The 19,831-nt window shown below is 46.4% G+C and overlaps 1 long non-coding RNA gene across 5 annotated transcripts; it reads left to right on the forward strand.

Moving 5' to 3' along the window:
• The first annotated feature begins 18 nt into the window (after window positions 1-18).
• Window positions 19-15,901, forward strand: LOC119088894. 5 transcript variants are annotated; one of them, XR_005092643.1, is made up of 11 exons: window positions 19-326; window positions 1,381-1,557; window positions 2,285-4,175; window positions 4,922-5,223; window positions 6,280-6,492; window positions 7,183-10,445; window positions 10,919-11,085; window positions 11,607-12,041; window positions 12,746-12,848; window positions 13,543-13,829; window positions 14,081-15,901. It is a non-coding gene; the product is annotated as an uncharacterized LOC119088894 (long non-coding RNA). The 5 variants fall into 5 exon arrangements; XR_005092642.1 differs by having other exon boundaries at window positions 10,919-11,775; window positions 11,871-12,041; window positions 14,081-15,900; XR_005092640.1 differs by having other exon boundaries at window positions 10,919-12,041; window positions 14,081-15,900.
• The last annotated feature ends 3,930 nt before the right edge of the window (window positions 15,902-19,831 follow it).

Consider the following 19,831-nt stretch of genomic DNA (forward strand, 5'->3'; position numbering starts at 1 on the left):
TGTCTTGTTTGTAGATGTCACTAGATACAGCAGAGCAGTCAACATCATGAGGCACCAGTGAAGGGGACGTCCCAGGCTGAAGCCACAGTCAACTGTGCACCAAGGTCCTTCCCTGTTGGTGGCTGGGCAGTGTGAACACAAAGTCTTGCTGTGTCAGTGAGGGCCCGGGCCCTGGGAATCTCTAACTTCTGCTGCAGTTGTTGCTGTGTCTGATGCTCCTGCTGCCAAAACCTAGGTCAAGGGTTTGAAAACACAAGTTTGCAACCTCAAACCAGGACATTTCTATGTCAGAGAGGATAATGTCTAGATTTGCAATGTCAGACCAGGTGAGGAATATGGCAAGGTGCCATGAGGCTTTCTCACCTCCATTCCACATGTTATATCTGCCCCAGTCTAAACTGGCATTAGTTCTAGGAATGAGTAAATGCTTGGTGTACTGATGGGTGGTGAAGGATCCCTGGGTGGATGTCTCATGCAGAGACCATTCAGATCCCTCTGGGTATGCCATTTCCTCTTCATTCTTTGAACTTCCGGTTGTGTGCACACTCTCACACTCATTGTCATTTTGCACAGCTGCTCACCATTCACTAACATGCTCCTAGCTGTGTTTAACTTGTAGATCGCAGCCTCATTTTCTACAGCGAAGGTTTAGTGTGAGCAAACAGGGAATCCCAGTAAAACACTGCAGTGAGTAGCTGGACTTCCTGATGCCTAGAGCCTGCACCAGACAGGCACCTGGATCTACACCAGCTGTTTTTTCCCCCAGCAAAGACCCCGTGATCATACACTAGCTTGAAATTCAGCCATCTCGAGTTCCATCTTCAGTTCCCTTGTCTTTTCTGAATGGCCATTACCTAACCCTTTTGTGGGCCTTCATTAGCCAGGAACATGGGGACAGCCTATAATGATGTCACCTGTGCACTCTCTCTGCTGTGCTCTCCCTCTGAGCACTGTGTCCCCTGTGATTCTCTGTGTGGCAATTCATCTGTGTTCCCACATCTTCCTTCAGGAAGTCTCTGTTTAGAGTCATGGCCTCAGGAAAGGATGGGCTGGCTTATGTTCAAGTACTTGGGATTCCTGTCCTTCTCATCCTATGGTTTTCTATCCTCTCCCTCCTCCCTTACAACTCCTTTGTGCATGTGGCCTCCTTGTAGGCCATCATCTCTGTCTGCGGGACAGGAGGTCCCACTTGCTAAGTCAGACAAAATCATCTGCAGCATCACAACCATTCTTAGCAGGGAGGTAAACAGGGTCTGGCCCTCTTTCTTGTCCTTCGTGCCACTGTTCAGAGTGACATAGTTCATTCTTTTCAATGCCTAGCATTCCTCTCAAGATGGGGCTTGACCAAGGGCCACCTGAGCAGAAGTCCTGTCTTTTCAGGTCCACCTGTTATTCCTAATGTGAGAAATCTGGGCATCTGTGCTCTTCACATCGGGTGCTTCAAGATACTACACAAGAGAATCAGGGATTGCCTGTTAAATGTGACCTGCTTCCCTTGGGGTTTCAATCCCAAAAGCCCATCCTATGTTCAACAACAAAGCAGCTCCCCTGAAAGAGGTAGGATTCAGAGCCCAGTGAGGAACTGGGCACGCAGGTATGAGAGGGGCATATGTGATTTGCATTTTATTTGCTCTTTTCATCTGAAAAATAAGAAATGTGTATGGTTATTTTGTGGGGATCAATGGGATGTTCAGATGTATTTCTACACCAGCTGTATTAAACCCTGCCACTTAGCATACTTCCTCGGGAACAAATCCTGCTGGAACATACTCAGGTGGTGTCCAATGTAACTAAACTAGCAGTAGACAACAAAACACTGTGATTGGAGTGGGGTGCATGGGTTTTGGGAAATTATTAAGGCCACTCCTCATAGTTTAAAGGATGATTTATTTAGTGGGTAATTTACAAATGAAGGGATAGGTAGGTCACGGGGTCTGGGGAAGGTGTATTGCAGTCCAGCGCTGTTCTCTTGAGCTCTGCTCAGTTAACCTCCACCGTTTAGGGTCCAGGAACAGGGAGAGTGCTGGCCCCTCTCGATCTTGAGTCTCCAGGTTCCTCCCTTGACCCTGCCTTGTAGGTGTGACAGTTGCCGAAGCCTCAATGGGGGTTGGAACTTCCAGATCAAATCTGGAATGGCTACCCACTACAGGTGGCAAGTGTTGGGATGTGGAGCTGTTGTCCAAAGGGAACAGATGTTCATATAGAAGACTCTGCTTGGGGATCTAGGGCCTGGCAGAGTGACTATGGTCAAAGCTCAAAGGGCCACTTCAATGTCCCCCTACAGTTCAACTGGACAGACAGAGTGTGTCAAGACCTGTGGGTCCTGATGTCCATTGAAGAGGCCAACTGTGGGAGGCTGATCTGGATTCCAGTTCCTGTATACTCTGGGCACCCACTGTTCTAGACGAGATGTCTGCAATATTACAGGACTCTCCACTGTGGCATTCCAGGAGCACTCCCTCAAAAGGCAGTGATTGCTTACAAAACATCCATCAATTTCCAATCCTCAGTCTTTCACATCTGAGGAGCCTGGAGGAGGAGACTCTACTAATTTTTCATGGCAGCCATGTGACCTATGTCTTTCTATTTCCTGGGCATTGTGTTCTCAATTATGGGATCTCGGACTACAAACGTGGGTGGTGCGTTGTTGCTGAGGGTCATGCCTGACTAGAGCAAGACTTGACTGGAAGAGGATCAATTGTCCAGATGGAATCTAATGATTCTGGTGACTAGCCGAGGGACTATGGTCAAGGCTCTAAGGGGACACCTTGAGATCTCCCTGCAGTTCAGATGGACAGACAAGAAATAATGAGCTCTGACCTGTATTCTGATAGCACAGAGTGGGGCATCAGCCAGGTCTTGTCACAAGCATCTGCAGATGAAAGTCTGGATGCTTAGTATCTCTTGCTATATATCCAGTCCATGGGACACTGGGCAACCCAAGAGGCCATTGTGATTTCAGTGCAACAGGACTCTTCAGAGGGAACTATATTCTCAAGTGCAGAGGATACTGGGATAGCTATCCAAAGCATCAGATTATCAGGCAAGAAGCACTGAGTGTGTCTTGAAGCCCTACATGCCAAGAAGAAAATAAACTCATTTTCATGGGGCACTAATGCTGGCCCTTTCCAACCCCCAACTCCATTTAATCTAGGTCCAATTATCCAGTTGATATTACGTTACAACAATCACAGTAAAACCATGCTCCAGATAATGGGAAAGATTTTAGCGACAGGGTTCTGGACCTTGCTGTCTTTCCATGCCTGTATGGACATTTAGAATGTGTGCAGTCTCTGGAAGGTCCTGTGTCAGCTGTAGGCTGGGCTTAGCTGTGGCTTTTTCTCCATCTAATGCAGAAGCCCTTGTGCCAATATGTGATCCTGTTGACAAGGCAGTTCTGCCCTTCAAGCCCACGGGATGATTCACCTGTCTCCATATAAACACAGCCCAGCATGCCCTTACCGGGTGATACAGTCACTATGGTGACACTAAGACAAGAAGGACTATGACAGTAGGAAGTGGGATGGGAAGACATCATGAGGCCCAGCTGTACCTGGGACGTAGACAGCGAAACCACCAATCCCCCTTCAGACCTGCTTTCTATACTGGTGTCCTTGTACTGAAGCTCTGTCACAGAGAAGGCAACAATTTCTCCCCGAAACTCCTTCAGCCTTCATTTTGAGTCTTCTAGATCGGAAGAACCTGGAGAAGGGTCTCTCCAGATGTGTCAGAGGGAGTCCCTGTGACCTGGGTCACTACATCTCTTGGGATTTTGTTCCAGGTGTGGGCTATCTGATAGAGCTGGACTCACAGTTCTAGCCATGCAGCCTCTTCCTCACTTTCAGGAATGTGCCTGCTCCTGGCATGTGCCTGCTCCTGGCATGTGCCTGCTCCTGTCTCCCTGTAGCATCATGGGGGTGGTTCTTTCTCCACAGCTCTGACCCCATTTTACCTACAAGGAATGAGAGAGAAGACTGGGACTGAAGTTTGAGGCCAGCTTCTGGGCTTCCTTTGTGCAATGATCTGAGCTGTTCTTTTGTCAGTTGTCATTGGATGGACATGACCATGTGACAATCTCTCAGGAAGGGCTGGATCCCAGTCTGGTGTCCAGGCTGTCCACAGGGAGCTGGCACTCTGGAAGAGTCCAGGACAATCAAGAAGACAAAGGTGCTGAGGTAAGTCACATGAAAACAGGTATAGAGAGTCACAGACCTCAGAGGGTCCATGGAAGAAGAGAGAGTTGGAGGACACTGTCTTGTGTGAAGGTCACAGCTAGACATAGCCTGGGAGGAAAGAAGGGATGAGACAGATGGACTTGAGAGCAGCCATGGGGGAAGCTGCCACCCTGGATGGCCGCATCTGATGTCTCTCTGTCATAGTGAAGTGCTTATGGGCACTGAAAACACATTTCTTACAATTGAAGTTTTCATGAAATGGTGTTCTGGAAACTCTTGGCTCTCAGGACCTTGGAGTGTTGGCAGTTCCAAAGGGCCAAAGACCTGTAGTACAACCTGCTCTTTTGCTAGTGATGGGAATGGCAGTTGAGGGGATAGACTGTGGGAAACATAAGAGTCTGAAGTCAGCCTGAGAGAGTAACTGTGGTGGACTCCCGGCATTAAGAGGCCTTGTTCCTTCTGTGGGACCACACCATTCTTCACATATACCTGTAGGAGTTTCAGAGCCAGTGATCATGCCAGGTAAAACATGTCACCAGGCAGCCCTCCTGGACCTGGCTGATACCTACGCCCTGATGCTCTTTTCTGTCCCAAACAGACACTCAGTAACCTTGAGGAGACCCATCTCGGTACAGGATTTTTCTTTCTACTCTGAAGAGAAGGCACTGAGTGGGGCAGGTGGGATGCATCCCCCAATCCTCTCTACTCTGACCTGCTCTCACTGTCTTGTTTGTGGATGTCACTAGATACAGCAGAGCAGTCAACATCATGAGGCACACGTGAAGGGGACGTCCCAGGCTGAAGCCACAGTCAACTGTGCACCAAGGTCCTTCCCTGTTGGTGGCTGGGCAGTGTGAACACAAAGTCTTGCTGTGTCAGTGAGGGCCCTGGCCCTGGGACTCTCTAACTTCTGCTGCAGTTGTTGCTGTGTCTGATGCTCCTGCTGCCAAAACCTAGGTCAAGGGTTTGAAAACACAAGAGTGCAACCTCAAACCAGGACATTTCTATGTCAGAGAGAACAATGTCTAGATTTGCAATGTCAGACCAGGTGAGGAATGTGGCAAGGTGCCATGAGGCTTTCTCACCTCCATTCCACATGTTATATCTGCCCCAGTCTAAACTGGCATTAGTTCTAGGAATGAGTAAATGCTTGGTGTACTGATGGGTGGTGAAGGATCCCTGGGTGGATGTCTCATGCACAGACCATTCAGATCCCTCTGGGTATGCCATTTCCTCTTCATTCTTTGAACTTCCGGTTGTGTGCACACTCTCACACTCATTGTCATTTTGCACAGCTGCTCACCATTCACTAACATGCTCCCAGCTGTGTTTAACTTGTAGATCCCAGCCTCATTTTCTACAGCGAAGGTTTAGTGTGGTCAAACAGGGAATCCCACTAAAACACTGCAGTGAGTAGTTGGACTTCCTGATGCCTAGAGCCTGCACTAGACAGGCACCTGGATCTACACCAGCTGTTTTTTCCCCCAGCAAAGACCCCGTGATCATTCACTAGCTTGAAATTCAGCCATCTCGAGTTCCATCTTCAGTTCCCTTTTCTTTTCTGAATGGCCATTACCTAACCCTTTTGTGGGCCTTCATTAGCCAGGAACATGGGGACAGCCTATAATGATGTCACCTGTGCACTCTCTCTGCTGTGCTCTCCCTCTGAGCACTGTGTCCCCTGTGATTCTCTGTGTGGGCAATTCATCTGTGTTCCTACATCTTCCTTAAGGAAGTCTCTGTTCAGTTATCAGGGCCTCAGGAAGGGATGGGATGGCTTATGTTCATGTACTTGGGACTCCTGTCCTTCTCATCCTATGGTTTTCTATCCTCTCCCTCCTCCCTTACAACTCCTTTGTGCATGTGGCCACCTTGTAGGTCATCATCTCTGTCTGCGGGACAGGAGGTCCCACTTGCTAAGTCAGACAAAATCATCTGCAGCATCACAACCATCCTTAGCAGGGAGGTAAACAGTGTCTGGCCCTCTTTCTTGTCCTTTGTGCCACTGTTCAGAGTGACATAGTTCATTCTTTTCAATTCCTAGAATTCCTCTCAAGATGGGGCTTGGCCAAGGGCCACCTGAGCAGCGGTCCTGTCTTTTCAGGTCCACCTGTTATTCCTAATGTGAGAAATCTGGGGATCTGTGCTCTTCACATCGGTGCTTCGGGATACTACACAAGAGAATCAGGGATTGCCTGTTAAATGTGACCTGCTTCCCTTGGGGTTTCAATCACAAAAGCCCATCCTATGTTCAACAACAAAGCAGCTCCCCTGAAAGAGGTAGAATTCAGAGCCCAGTGAGGAACTGGGCACGCAGGTAAGAAAGGGGCATATGTGATTTGCATTTTATTTTCCCTTTTCATCTGAAAAATAAGAAATGTGTATGGTTATTTTGTGGGGATCAATGGGATGTTCAGATGTATTTCTACACCAGCTGTATTAAACCCTGCCACTTAGCATACTTCCTCGGGAACAAATCCTGCTGGAACATACTCAGGTGGTGTCCAATGTAACTAAACTAGCAGTAGACAACAAAACACTATGATTGGAGTGGGGTGCATGGGTTTTGGGAAATTATTAAGGCCACTCCTCATAGTTTAAAGGATGATTTATTTAGTGGGTAATTTACAAATGAAGGGATAGGTAGGTCACGGGGTCTGGGGAAGGTGTATTGCAGTCCAGCGGTGTTCTCTTGAGCTCTGCTCGGTTAACCTCCACTGTTTAGGGTCCAGGAACAGAAAGAGTGCTGGCCCCTCTCGATCTTGAGTCTCCAGGTTCCTCCCTTGACCCTGCCTTGTAGGTGTGACAGTTGCCGAAGCCTCAATGGGGGTTGGAACTTCCAGATCAAATCTGGAATGGCTACCCACTACAGGTGGCAAGTGTTGGGATGTGGAGCTGTTGTCCACAGGGAACAGATGTTCATATAGAAGACTCTGCCTGGGGATCTAGGGCCTGGCAGAGTGACTATGGTCAAAGCTCAAAGGGCCACTTCAATGTCCCCCTACAGTTCAACTGGACAGACAGAGTGTGTCAAGACCTGTTGGGCCTGATGTCCATTGAAGAGGCCAACTGTGGGAGGCTGATCTGGATCCCAGTTCCTGTATACTCTGGGCACCCACTGGTCTAGACGAGATGTCTGCAATATCACAGGACTCTCCACTGTGGCATTCCAGGAGCTCTCCCTCAAAAGGCAGTGATTGCTTACAAAACATCCATCAATTTCCAATCCTCAGTCTTTCACATCTGAGGAGCCTGGAGGAGGAGACTCTACTAATTTTTCATGGCAGCCATGTGACCTATGTCTTTCTATTTCCTGGGGATTGTGTTCTCAATTATGGGATCTCGGACTAGAAACGCGGGTGGTGCATTGTTGCTGAGGGTCATGCCTGACTAGAGCAAGACTTGACTGGAAGAGGATCAATTGTCCAGATGGAATCTAATGATTCTGGTGCCTAGCCGAGGGACTATGGTCAAGGCTCTAAGGGGACACCTTGAGATCTCCCTGCAGTTCAGATGAACAGACAAGAAATAATGAGCTCTGACCTGTATTCTGATAGCACAGAGTGGGGCATCCGCCAGGTCTTGTCACAAGCATCTGCAGATGAAAGTCTGGATGCTTAGTATCTCTTGCTATATATCCAGTCCATGGGACACTGGGCAACCCAAGAGGCCATTGTGATTGCAGTGCAACAGGACTCTCCAGAGGGAACTATATTCTCAAGTGCAGAGGATACTGGGATAGCTATCCAAAGCATCAGATTATCAGGCAAGAAGCACTGAGTGTGTCTTGAATCCCTACATGCCAAGAAGAAAATAAACTCATTTTCATGGGGCACTAATGCTGGCCCTTTCCAACCTGAAACTCCATTTAATCTAGGTCCAATTATCCAGTTGATATTACGTTACAACAATCACAGTAAAACCATGCTCCAGATAATGGGAAAGATTTTAGCGACAGGGTTCTGGACCTTGCTGTCTTTCCATGCCTGTATGGACATTTAGAATGTGTGCAGTCTCTGGAAGGTCCTGTGTCAGCTGTAGGCTGGGCTTAGCTGTGGCTTATTCTCCATCTAATGCAGAAGCCCTTGTGCCAATATGTGATCCTGTTGACAAGGCAGTTCTGCCCTTCAAGCCCACGGGATGATTCACCTGTCTCCATATAAACACAGCCCAGCATGCCCTTACCGGGTGATACAGTCACTATGGTGACACTAAGACAAGAAGGACTTTGACAGTAGGAAGTGGGATGGGAAGACATCATGAGGACCAGCTGTACCTGGGAAGTAGACAGCGAAACCACCAATCCCCCTTCAGACCTGCTTTCTATACTGGTGTCCTTGTACTGAAGCTCTGTCACAGAGAAGGCAACAATTTCTCCCCGAAACTCCTTCAGCCTTCATTCTGAGTCTTCTAGATCGGAAGAACCTGGAGAAGGGTCTCTCCAGATGTGTCAGAGGGTGGCCCTATGACCTGGGTCACAACTTATCTTGGGATTTTGTTCCAGGTGTGGGCTGTCTGATAGAGCTGGACTCACAGTTCTATGTCCTTGCATTTACTGGGCATTGTGTTCTCAATTGTTGGATCTCTCACCACAAAGGCAGGTGGTTTATTGTTGCTGAGGGTCATGCCTGACTAGAACAAGACTTGACTGGAAAAACAATGTCAATTCTCTCACATAAGCAAGAGATGGAGAAGGGATGTGAGGCCATTGTGCACAGGGAACAAATGTCCAAATGGAATCTAATGTGATGATCTGGTGCCTCGCAGAGGGACTATGGTCAAGGCTCAAAGGGGACACCTCGAGATCTCCCTGCGCTTCAGTTGAACAGACAAGAAGTAATGAACTCTGACCTATCTTCTGATAGTACAGTGTGGGGCATCAACCAGGTCTGGACACAGGCATCTGGAGATGAAAGTCTGAATGCTTACTATCTCCTGCTGCATGTCCAGTCCATGGGACACTGGGCAACCCAAGAGGACATTGTGATTGCAGTGCCAAAGGAGTCTCCACAGGGAACTAACTCCATTCTCAAGAGCAGAGAATACTGTGATAGCCATTCAAAGCATCTAATGATCAGGCAAGAAGCAATGAGGATGTCTTCAAGCCCTACATGCCAAGTAGAAAATAAACTCAATCTCACGAGGCACTAATGATGGCCCTTCCACACCCCGGCCCAAACTCCATGTACTGTATGTCCAATTACTCAGTCAACATTTCCTTACAACAATCACAGTAGCTCCAGATTTGGGGGAAGTTATTTGGAACACAGATCTGGACCACTCTCCTTCCATGTCTGTATGGACATTTAGGATGTGTGCAGTCTCTGGAAGGTTCTGTGCCAACTGCAGGCTGGGCTGAGCTGGGGCTTTCTCACCATCTAATGCAGAAGCCCTTGTGCCAATATGCGATCCTGTTGACCAGGCTATTCTGCTCTTCAAGCCAAAGTGCTGATTCACCTGTCTCCATATAAATACAGCCCAGCATGCCCTTACCGTGTGATCTGTCACTATGGTGACACTAAGACAAGAAGGACTTTAAAAGTAGGAAGTGGGATGGGAAGACATTGTGAGGCCGAGCTGTACCTGAAATCTAGACAGCGAAACCACCAATCCCCCTTCAGAACTGCTTTCTATACTGGTGTCCTTGTACCGAAGCTCTGTCACAGAGAAGGCAACAATTTATCCCCGAAACTCCTTCAGCCGTCATTCTGAGTCTTCTAGATGGGAAGAACCTGGAGGAGGGTCTCAGATATGTCAGAGGGTGGCCCTGTGACCTGGGTCACTACATTTCTTGGGATTTTGTTCCAGTTGTGGGCTGTGTGACAGAGCTGGGCCCACAGTTCTAGCCATGCAGCCTGTTCCTCACTTCCTGGCATGTGCCTGCTCCTGGCATGTGCCTACTCTTGGCATGTGCCTGCTCTTGGCATGTGCCTGCTCCTGGCATGTGCCTGCTCCAGTCCTTATGCAGTACCCTGGGAGCGGTTCTTCCTCCACAGTCCTGATGGTCACCATTCTTACCTACGAAGAATTTGAGAGAGGACTGCATCTGAGTTTTGAGCCCAAGTTCTGGGCTTCCTTTGTGCAATGATCTGAGCTGTTCTTTTGTCAGTTATCATTGGATGGATATGGCCTTGTGACACGCCCTCAGGAGGGGCTGGATCACAGGATCGGTAGTCTGGTCTTCAAGCTGTCCACAGGGAGCTGGCACTCTGCCAGTGTCCAGGTCAATCATGAAGACAAAGGTGCTGAGGAAATTCCACCTGAAAACAGGTAAATAGAGTCATGGACCTCAGAGGGTGCATGGAAGTACAGGGGTTCGAGGAGCCTGTCTTGTGTGAATGTCACAGCTGGGCAGAGCCTGGGAGGAAAGAAGGGATGAGATGGGGGACTGGAGAGGAGCCATGTGTCACCTTATTTAGACCGATGGTCTATCTCTGAGAGTCTAGGACACCTTGTCATGCATTTAAAATTATTCATATGTTTTTTCAGTTACTTGCCTATTTCTTTATTTCTGCCTCTCTCCCTGTCTCCTTTCCTTTCCTATTTGGTGTGTGTGTGTGTGTGTGTGTGTGTGTGTGTGTGTGTGTGTGTGTGTGTGTGTGTAAGTGTGTAAGTGTGTAGCACCTATGTGCTGTGCCTAGCATCTGGAGGTTACAGGATAACCCTACGACGTCATTCTCTCAACCACTTTGAAGGGCACAGGGATTGATGTCTGTTGCTTACTCCTCCAAATGTTTTTGCAGGTGGGGAACCTAATGGACATGAAGCAGTGTCAGAACTTGCTGGAGAACTCTGTGACTGCTGTGACTGCTCTGCGAGAGTGGGAGCCTTGACCTTGGCCCACACATGTGCTGTTCTTCTTTGGATGCCAGTCAGGACAACGAGATCTCTGTCCCTCAGAATTGCCTTGGTTGTTGATTTAGGGGATCTCCAACACCTCAGCTTAGTTTTCTAGCTTTAGATAATATTTAATGTTCGCATTGTAGATTATTTACCCCTGTTCTTTATGCCCAGTTTACATTACCAAACTTAATATGGTTGTAACAGTAAGTATGCAATGTTTTAGGACATGGCTACCCCCATTGGCATGCTCAGAGCCTTTGCCCAAGGGTGTTCTTATACACCTGTGAAGAGAGCAAGCCAGGAACTTGTATCCTTACACAGGGATGAGAACACACTAAATCTCAGAGCATGACTTGCCACAGTGTGGTCCCTGAGTCTGGAAGCTCCTGGCTCCACTGTTCAAGCGTCTTTGTCTATTCTGTGTTGGGACCTTTTCCACCCCTTAGTTGGTAGTGTCCACAGACCCTTCTGTAGAGACTGGAGTCCAGAAAGCCCAGGGCAGGGTTTCCAGCAGGACCCTGACCCATGTTGGTTGTCCTGGCTTCCATCCCTGCCTTCACCAATCAATGTTCTCATGTCTGTCCTTAGAGCTCGTCTGCTCCCGTGCCCTGCACTGGGTGAGGAGGTTGGGAGCAAGCATCAAATGAATGAAATACAGGCTCTGGATTCTCTCAGAAAGCCTGCATCAGACCCCCGAGGCTCTGAGAAGCCGACCATCTGGTCAAGAACAAATATTCTCTGAGGCCATGAAGACAAGGTAGAGAGTGGGTGCCCCAAGGAAGTGGGTCAGAGGTCTCCCTCCCTGCATTATTCAAATCCTCCTTTGTAGGGCACACTAACAAATCCACATAGTCCTATCTCCCAGAAGACAGGTCAAGGTGTTGCTGTCAGAAGGGCAGGCGACATGAGCCATTCAGAACTTCACTATGAAACAGAGCCAAGACTCAGATTACTTTTCCCACGGTCTTCCTCAGTCTCATCTTAAAACTGAAGATCACCCAGGACATCCTCTTTTCCTTGAAGGTAGGATGGCCAACTTAGGGGCTCTTAGCTTCTGATGCTAGCACAGTGGGGTTCTGATTAGCTATGAGGGGAGAGGGCTGACAGTGCAGCTCTCTCCTGGGGCACATGCCTGGCATAAGTGAGACCCTGGGGAAATGTCTATGATCTCTCAAAGGGAAGTCCCTACATAGTCTCAGGATTGAGGTTCTGTTGCAGAGGCTTTGGCTGCAACCAAATCCTGCCCCTTCCTGAATAGAAACAGAGGAGGGGTGGATTATGGTTGGGGGACAAATGGGGTGAAGGGGAGAGATGGGGAGGAGAAGAGGGAGAGGAAACTGTGGCCAGGATGTAAAATAAATAAATTTTTAAGATGCATACATACTAAAAACAACCCTAAAGCAAATGACCAGCAGGAACCTTCTCTCTGCTGTCTATGTTAAGGAACTGGTGAAAAAATGCTTACTTTGTATCCCTGAGTACAAGAGGAGACCCCAGTTCCACCTCAGATATTTCTGCCTCCCTCCTGGCAGTCTTTCTTAGGACCTGCTTTGGGAATGTGATCCAAGGTCCATGGGTTAAGGCTAAAAGGGTAGAAACATGGCAGCATATGCCCAACCCAAATCCTCTTGCTGGAGCTGTTGTGTGTGATGGTTGCCGCAGTCCTTTCTTACCTTGTGCCGTCCAGGTGTTGCTGGAATCATAATCCAATGCTTCTAAACTTTCAGTGTGACGAACAGGATACTTAGTGTGCTCGGGACTGCCTGGGAACGGGTGTACTTGCCAGGAAGACTTCTGACCACCAGGTGGAAGGCACTCAAGTGACCCCAGGTAGTTTTAGCCATTTTTATTTATACTTCAACAGAGATTTTCTCCCAGGATACATGAACAGTTTTATTGCTGGCTCTACTTTTTGACTTTTAAGAAATACATCACATTTTAAGAAAGACATCGTGGTCGTTATAAAAGCCCTCATTGCTCCCCTTTCTGTCTACCCACACACACTTTCCCATCCCCCACACGACTTAATTCTAGACATGGAGTTCAGCATTTTTGCAGCTTTACTAAATATCCAGCCACACATATCCTGCTCTCACAGTGCTCACAGCAGCTACTTGTAGTTCCAAATTAAAAACTAATAGACATGGGTACAAAGATTTAAGGACAACAGTAGCCAAGCCCCAACAATTATTTCATGTCTGTAAGATATGCTTTCAAATAGTTCCCTTTTCTACAAGAGGGTCCCATGTCTCAATCTCTCTGTAAAAGGCAGACTTTGGTAAGGCACTCTTTTCCCATCCTACCACACCACTTTTCTTTCACCAATATAAGCTCCTGTGTATGGTAAAGATGGATGTATTCATACCACATTTTGCCTTGCATTTTTTCCTCTTGGAGCATACCAGATCCTACCATTGGCTCTATATGATTGGTGTCCAGGGAACTTGCTCTCAACACTTGTCATTGTGTGCATTTCTGAGGCTTTTCCCCAGTCTGTGTATGCATGCCTTCCTCTCCTTTCCAGAATGGTAAAATTAAAAACCATCGAAGAATCAACAATATAATGAGAGAGAAAAGAGCCTACAAGCTGCATGAAATCAGCCAAGTCCTGCCATGCCTGAGGTCCACTGTTCTTTTCCAAGTCAGGCTTTGCCTTGCAGAGTCCCGTTGGACAGGCATTCATATGAGGATCAGAGACTAGGCTGCATGACACCCTATACTGAATACTGTGCCTGTGTGTGAGACCGAGTTAAGGTGCAGTGTGTCCTTCTGAGAAAAGGAAAACAAGGCTGAGTAAGGCCTCCCCTGAGGGTGAGTACCTGGGCCACACCAACCAGTCAAGACTCACAGGAAAGAGCCGGTTTTTAGCCCTACTGGACATGTCCCAGACCCAGGATCTCTCCCCCATCCTGACTTTCTTTTCAGAACAGGCTCCCCATCAGTCATACCCATTTATTTATTTATTTATTTATTTATTTATTTATTTATTTATTTATTTATTTATTATTTATTTATTTATCTACTTACTTACTTACTTACTTACTTATTTATATGTTTTACAGCCTGAGGAAATGTTCCACACAAAACATTCAGGATGGATCTTACTACCTCAGAGACACCTCTCCAGAAACACCCTCAGATATGTGCCTGGATTTCTGTCTCTTAAGAAAACCTAGTTCCTGCCACACTACCTAGAATCCAGTCTCAACCTCAGATATCATTATTGTGGGTACTGCTCTGCAAGGGCCTTCACATTCAGGCTCTATTGGCTAGGTCTCCAGGAAGAGGTGGATCTCTCTTTCTTGGCTGCTGCCTCTTCCTCAAGCCAGGGGACCTCTTTTCTTCAGCCACCTGAGAAGTGCCCAATACCACACACCTACCACAGCATGGGCAGCAATACCAGGAGAATCATTAGACTCTAAATGTGTATACTTTTACAGTCCATCTGAGTGATACCAGGACATTTTTGGCTTTGGAGAAATAAACCTTGCTCTGCAATATTGACCCCAACTCACCACATTTGGGAACCCAGAAAAAATGCTCAACTCCCTCAGACATTCTGTCTCATTGGTGAGACCACCAGGGCAGGAGGACAGCCCATGGTCTGCTGAGTCATCTGCATTCTTCCCCCTATTTTCTCTCCCTTCATCCTCCCTCCTCCCTTTCCACCTGACTCGCAAACATTAGCTCTGGGGTTTTCTGTCTTAAGCTCATGTCTCTTCCACTCGGCATGAGGGGAAACATCAGGTTCCTCAAACTCAGAAGGATCATATGACAAAACTGTGTATTATTTCCTTCCCATACTCCAACTGTGATATTTATGACACCCAATTAAACCATGCTTCCCATATGATCTCTAAAGTGTCTTGAGTTTACCTGTGCAATAGACACCACTCTAGATAGAGCTTGCCTGACCTGCTGTCCTTACAGAACTGCCCTTATTCAGCACCCTCACTTGGTCCTCCTTCAGCATCCTCTCATGGTCCTTATTCACCAACCTCACTTGGTCATCCTTCAGCATCCTCACCTGTTTCTTATTCACCATCTTCACCTGGTCCTCTATCAGCCTCCTCACCTAGTCCTGCCCATTTCCATCCTCCCTGTCCTCACTCTGTGTAATCAGAGTCTGAGGCAGTATGGGTTAGAGGAAGATGGCCAGGATTGAGATCTAAAGTTCTTATCCATAAACCTGTGTCTCTCTGCATAAAGAAGTGGGGACAGTCTTAACTGGGTACAGCCCAACAAAAGAATCAACAAGGAAGATACACATCCCTAAAGCAATCAACATGAGACACTTTTTTTTTATTTTTTCTCATTAAATTTATTTATTTTACATGCCAACCCCAGGTTCCCAGTAGCAAAAGACACTCCCATTACCTTTCATAATAAAGAGAATCTTCTAAGATACAAAGAAAAATAAAGTACCTGATCTTCCCTTACTGTAGCTTTGTCAAATGTTATACTTCATTCTGCTTTAGGAGTCATTGGTACCCACCACTCCACTGCCTTCTGGAATGTTCCTCCAAATATTTCCACCAATGCATTTTTGATCTACCTTGATTTATCTTTGTTCTGATACTGCCCTGAAACAGCTTCCATGTGGGAGAATGAAACCTGAGGTAACCAGACTCTGTGTTTCCTGGGACCTGATCAATCAAATTTTGTTCCAGAATTAACTGTCTCTCATTCCCTTTGAGGTTTAGAGCTGTAATTTTGCACTGTTGGAACAGTGAAGACAGGTTTTTAGAGCAGAGATGAGGAACAGAAGCCATGGTGCAGGAGCAGGGAACCTCAAAATTCTTGCCTGGACAAGAATTTGCCTATCATTGAGTGGGGGATGGAATGAGAGTGTCAAGGGGCAGATATGGTGATATTTTATTTGTACTGAAATGTGGTTTTATTTGTATGTTAATAAATAAAGTTGCCTGGGGGTCAGAGCTAATAGCAAGCCATAGCAGAAGTCTGGCAGTGGTAGCGCACCTCCTTAATCCTGATCACATGACAGGTGTATCTCTGTGTGTTCAAGGATACCACCAGCATGGAGACACATGCCTCTAATCTCAATACCAACCATGGAAGACCTGGAGGTCTGTACAGACAGGCAGTGATGGGGTCATGTGGTTGGGTTTACAACTAATGAGAATGCAGACCAGAAAGTCCATAAAAAGCACAAACACACAGGAAGTAGTTCACTTGCAGAGAGGTAGGACAGCAGCGGCAGTGAAGGGTAAGGTTTTTAACCTCAGCTCTTAGCTATTGCTCTGACATCTTGGCTTTTAACTCTGTATTTGGCTCTGTGTTTCTTATTTAACAAGACAGTTACATCTGCATCTGGCGCCCAACATTCGTGGTACGTACAGCTGCTTGCTTGTGGCCTTTCAGGGCCCTGCTCAGACCTGAGCTATACATAGCCAGTTATGACAGTTTTGTGGCCTGCTGGCTGGCAGGATCACCAGCTTGGCCCTAGCTCAGCCTAGGCCCCAGGCCCGACCGACTGTAGCTACAAGTGGTTATCCACAGGTGGAGCTACTTGCTTAAAGCCAGTGCTACAAACAACTCAGGCCTGCTGGAGCTACCATTTGGCTGCACTCAAGTATAATTGCAACAGCTACATGGAAATGCCAACGCACATGGTCGGAGCTTATGGAGCCTGAGCCCAGGCTCGACTATTCTCAAGTGGGAACACATAGTTGGATTTAAGCTTTTAGCCAGAACTCATGGCCACGCTTTCTTTCTTTCTCTCTCTCTTTCTTTCTTTCTCTCTCTCTCTCTCTCTCTTTCTTTCTTTCTTTCTTTCTTTCTCTCTTTCTTTCTCTCTCTCTCTCTTTCTTTCTCTGGATTCCCACCTTGGAAGCTAGGTAGCTGTTTTGAAATTCCCTTGGATTTCTACTGTTCTATGCAGACTTGCTAAGTCAATTAAGATATCAGATATTTTTAAAGGAAACTATTTAAAAGAGAAGTTTTTTTTCCACATTAAAAAAAAATCAGTTTTATGTGTACATTGGAAGAAAATTGGGCTTTGTTTGAAATTTTAGGCAGTCTGACAATGGAACAACTATATGAGAAGATTAATATTGACTGAATTATGCACATTATTTTCTTATCCTTATTTTTTTATTTAAAAAGATAGCCAATTTAAGTGCCAGGAGAAAAGTTTTAGAAAAACCTGTTAAAATGAATTGTAGAGAAATTCAGAATCAGACAGAAGAAATCAAAAGTAAAGTTGTTTCAGGATTGGATATAAGTTTACAGAAAGAAAGTCTGTTCTCACACAATCACCCCCCCTTTTTTTTTATACAGTAACCATACAGCAGCTACCTGGTCAAGAGAATGCACAAGATATTTGGACTCCAGTTGAAATGTTAGACTTACAAAGGTTTAAGGAGGCAAGAGTATCTTTTAAAAAAATTTTATTTTATTTTATTTTATTTTACAATATAATTTAATTCTACATATCAGCCATGGATTCCCTTGTTCTCCCCCCCCACACACACCCCTACTCCCAGCCCACCCACCCCCATTCCCATCTCCTCCAGGGCAAAGACTCCCATGAGGATTGAGATCAAACTTGTAGACTCAGTCCAGGCAAGTCCAGTCCCCTCCTTCCAGGCTGAGCCAAGTGTCCCTGCATAAGCCCCAGGTTTCAAACAGCCAACTCATGCACTGAGCACAGGACCCGGTACCACTACCTGAATGCCTCCCAGACAGATGAAGCCAATCAACTGTCTCACCTATTCAGAGGGCCTGATCCTGTTGGGGCCCCCCCGCAGCCATTGGTTCACAGTTCATATGTTTCCATTCATTTGGCTATTTGTCCCTGTGGCTTTATCCAACCTTGGTCTCAATAATTCTTGCTTATATAAACCCTCCTCTTTCTCACCAGTTGGACTCCTGGAGCTCCACCCGGGGCCTGGCCGTGGATCTCTGCATCCAGATCCCTCAGTCATTGGATGGGGTTTCTAGCATGACAATTTCGGTGTTTGGCCATCCTATCACAAGAGTAGGTCAGTTCGGAAATCAATATGGCACTTTCTTAGAAAATTGGGAACCAATCTCCCTCAAAATCCAGCTATACCACTCTTGGGCATATACTCAAAGAATGCTCAATCATACCACAAGGGCACTTGCTCAGCTATGTTCATATCAGCATTGTTTGTAATAGTCAGAACCTGGAAACAACCTAGATGCCCTTCAACTGAAGAATGGATAAATAAAATGTGGTACATATACACACTGGAATACTACTCAGCAGACAAAAACAATGACATCATGAGGTTTGCAGGCAAATGGATGGAACTAGAAAAAATCATCCTGAGTGAGGCAACCCAGACTCAGAAAGACAAACATGGTATGTACTCACTCATAGGAGGATACTAGATGTGGAACAAGGATGACTGGACTGCTACTCACAACACCAGGGAGGCTACCTTTAAAACAGGACCCCAAGAAAGACATGGGGATTGCCCCATGACGGAGAAATGGATGAGATCTACATGAACAGCCTGGATGTGAGTGGGGGTAAGGAAGGGCAAGGGTCAGGGTAAAGAGAGCTTGGGGGAGCAGGAGATCCCAGCTGGATCAAGAACAGAGAGGGAGAACAAGGAATAGGAGACCATGGTAAATGAAGACCACATGAGAATAGGAAGAAGCAAAGTGCTAGTGAAGCCCACAGAAATCCACAAAGATGCTCCCACAATAGACTGCTGGCAATGGTCGAGAGACAGCCCGAACTGGCAATAGTATCTTATAACATGCATTCCCCATATGTAAAGCAAATGTTAAACTCCAGGTCAACTTATAATAGGATTATACCACAGGATTGGCACGAGCTGGGACATGCTGTTCTGGAACCTGGACAACAGCTCCAGTGGCAAATGTAGTTCAAAGAGGAAGCAAAATACATAGCAAAACAGTGTAGGGATAAAGGTACACAAGTCTTCCAGGATCAGCTTGTTGGAGAAGGCCAAAATGCTGCAGTACAAACACAATGTTTATATAATATCAAACCATTATTCTATGTCAAATGGCAGCCTTGAATGCATGGGACAGAGTTGAGGAACCAGGAAAAAAAACTGGTTATACAGTTTTTGTAATAAAATGTTTGTAAAAAACATTTACAAATGTTATACAGGGCCCAAAAGAATCTTTCACAGATTTCTTACAAAGATTGACTTCAGTAGTAAAGAGAATCGTCCCGAATTCAGAAGCTAGCCAGATAATAATCGAATCTTTGGTTTTTGAGAACACAAGTGCAACATGCAAGAGAATAATCAGGCCATTAAAGGCAAGATCTGAACCCTTGGAATACTGGATTAGAGACATGGGTAATGTTGAGGCTCATGACCATGATACTATGTGGATAGGAGAAGCAATTTCAAGAGGTTTAAGGAATGTCAGACGTTTTGGATATGGAAAGCAAGGACATTAGAAAAGGGACTGTAAACAGGGCATTCCTAGAAACAATGTTTCTTCAAGGAACAATGGCAACAGAATGGCCCTTCCTTCTGGAGTATGCAGAAGGTGTGATAAGGGAAAACACTGAACCAACGAATTCACAGGCAAGGTAATACTTTGCCTCGGTCTTTGGGACACCCCCAGAGGGGCCTCAGGCAGGCCCCCACAGTGAATATAGCTCAGAACTTTCCTGCAGTCATAGAGGAAACCCCTACTCAGAGCAATTAAATAACCAAATGCCTATTGGAATAAACCAGGTAGCTTGGAATGATGAAACAGAGAGAACAGAACATTCAGGAGAAAACATAAAGAAAATTCTTTGACAAACTTTTATAAATGAACAAAGACAAATGCTCACC

The sequence above is a fragment of the Peromyscus leucopus genome, chromosome 13, assembly GCF_004664715.2.
Source record: "Peromyscus leucopus breed LL Stock chromosome 13, UCI_PerLeu_2.1, whole genome shotgun sequence".
Taxonomy (NCBI): domain Eukaryota; kingdom Metazoa; phylum Chordata; class Mammalia; order Rodentia; family Cricetidae; genus Peromyscus; species Peromyscus leucopus.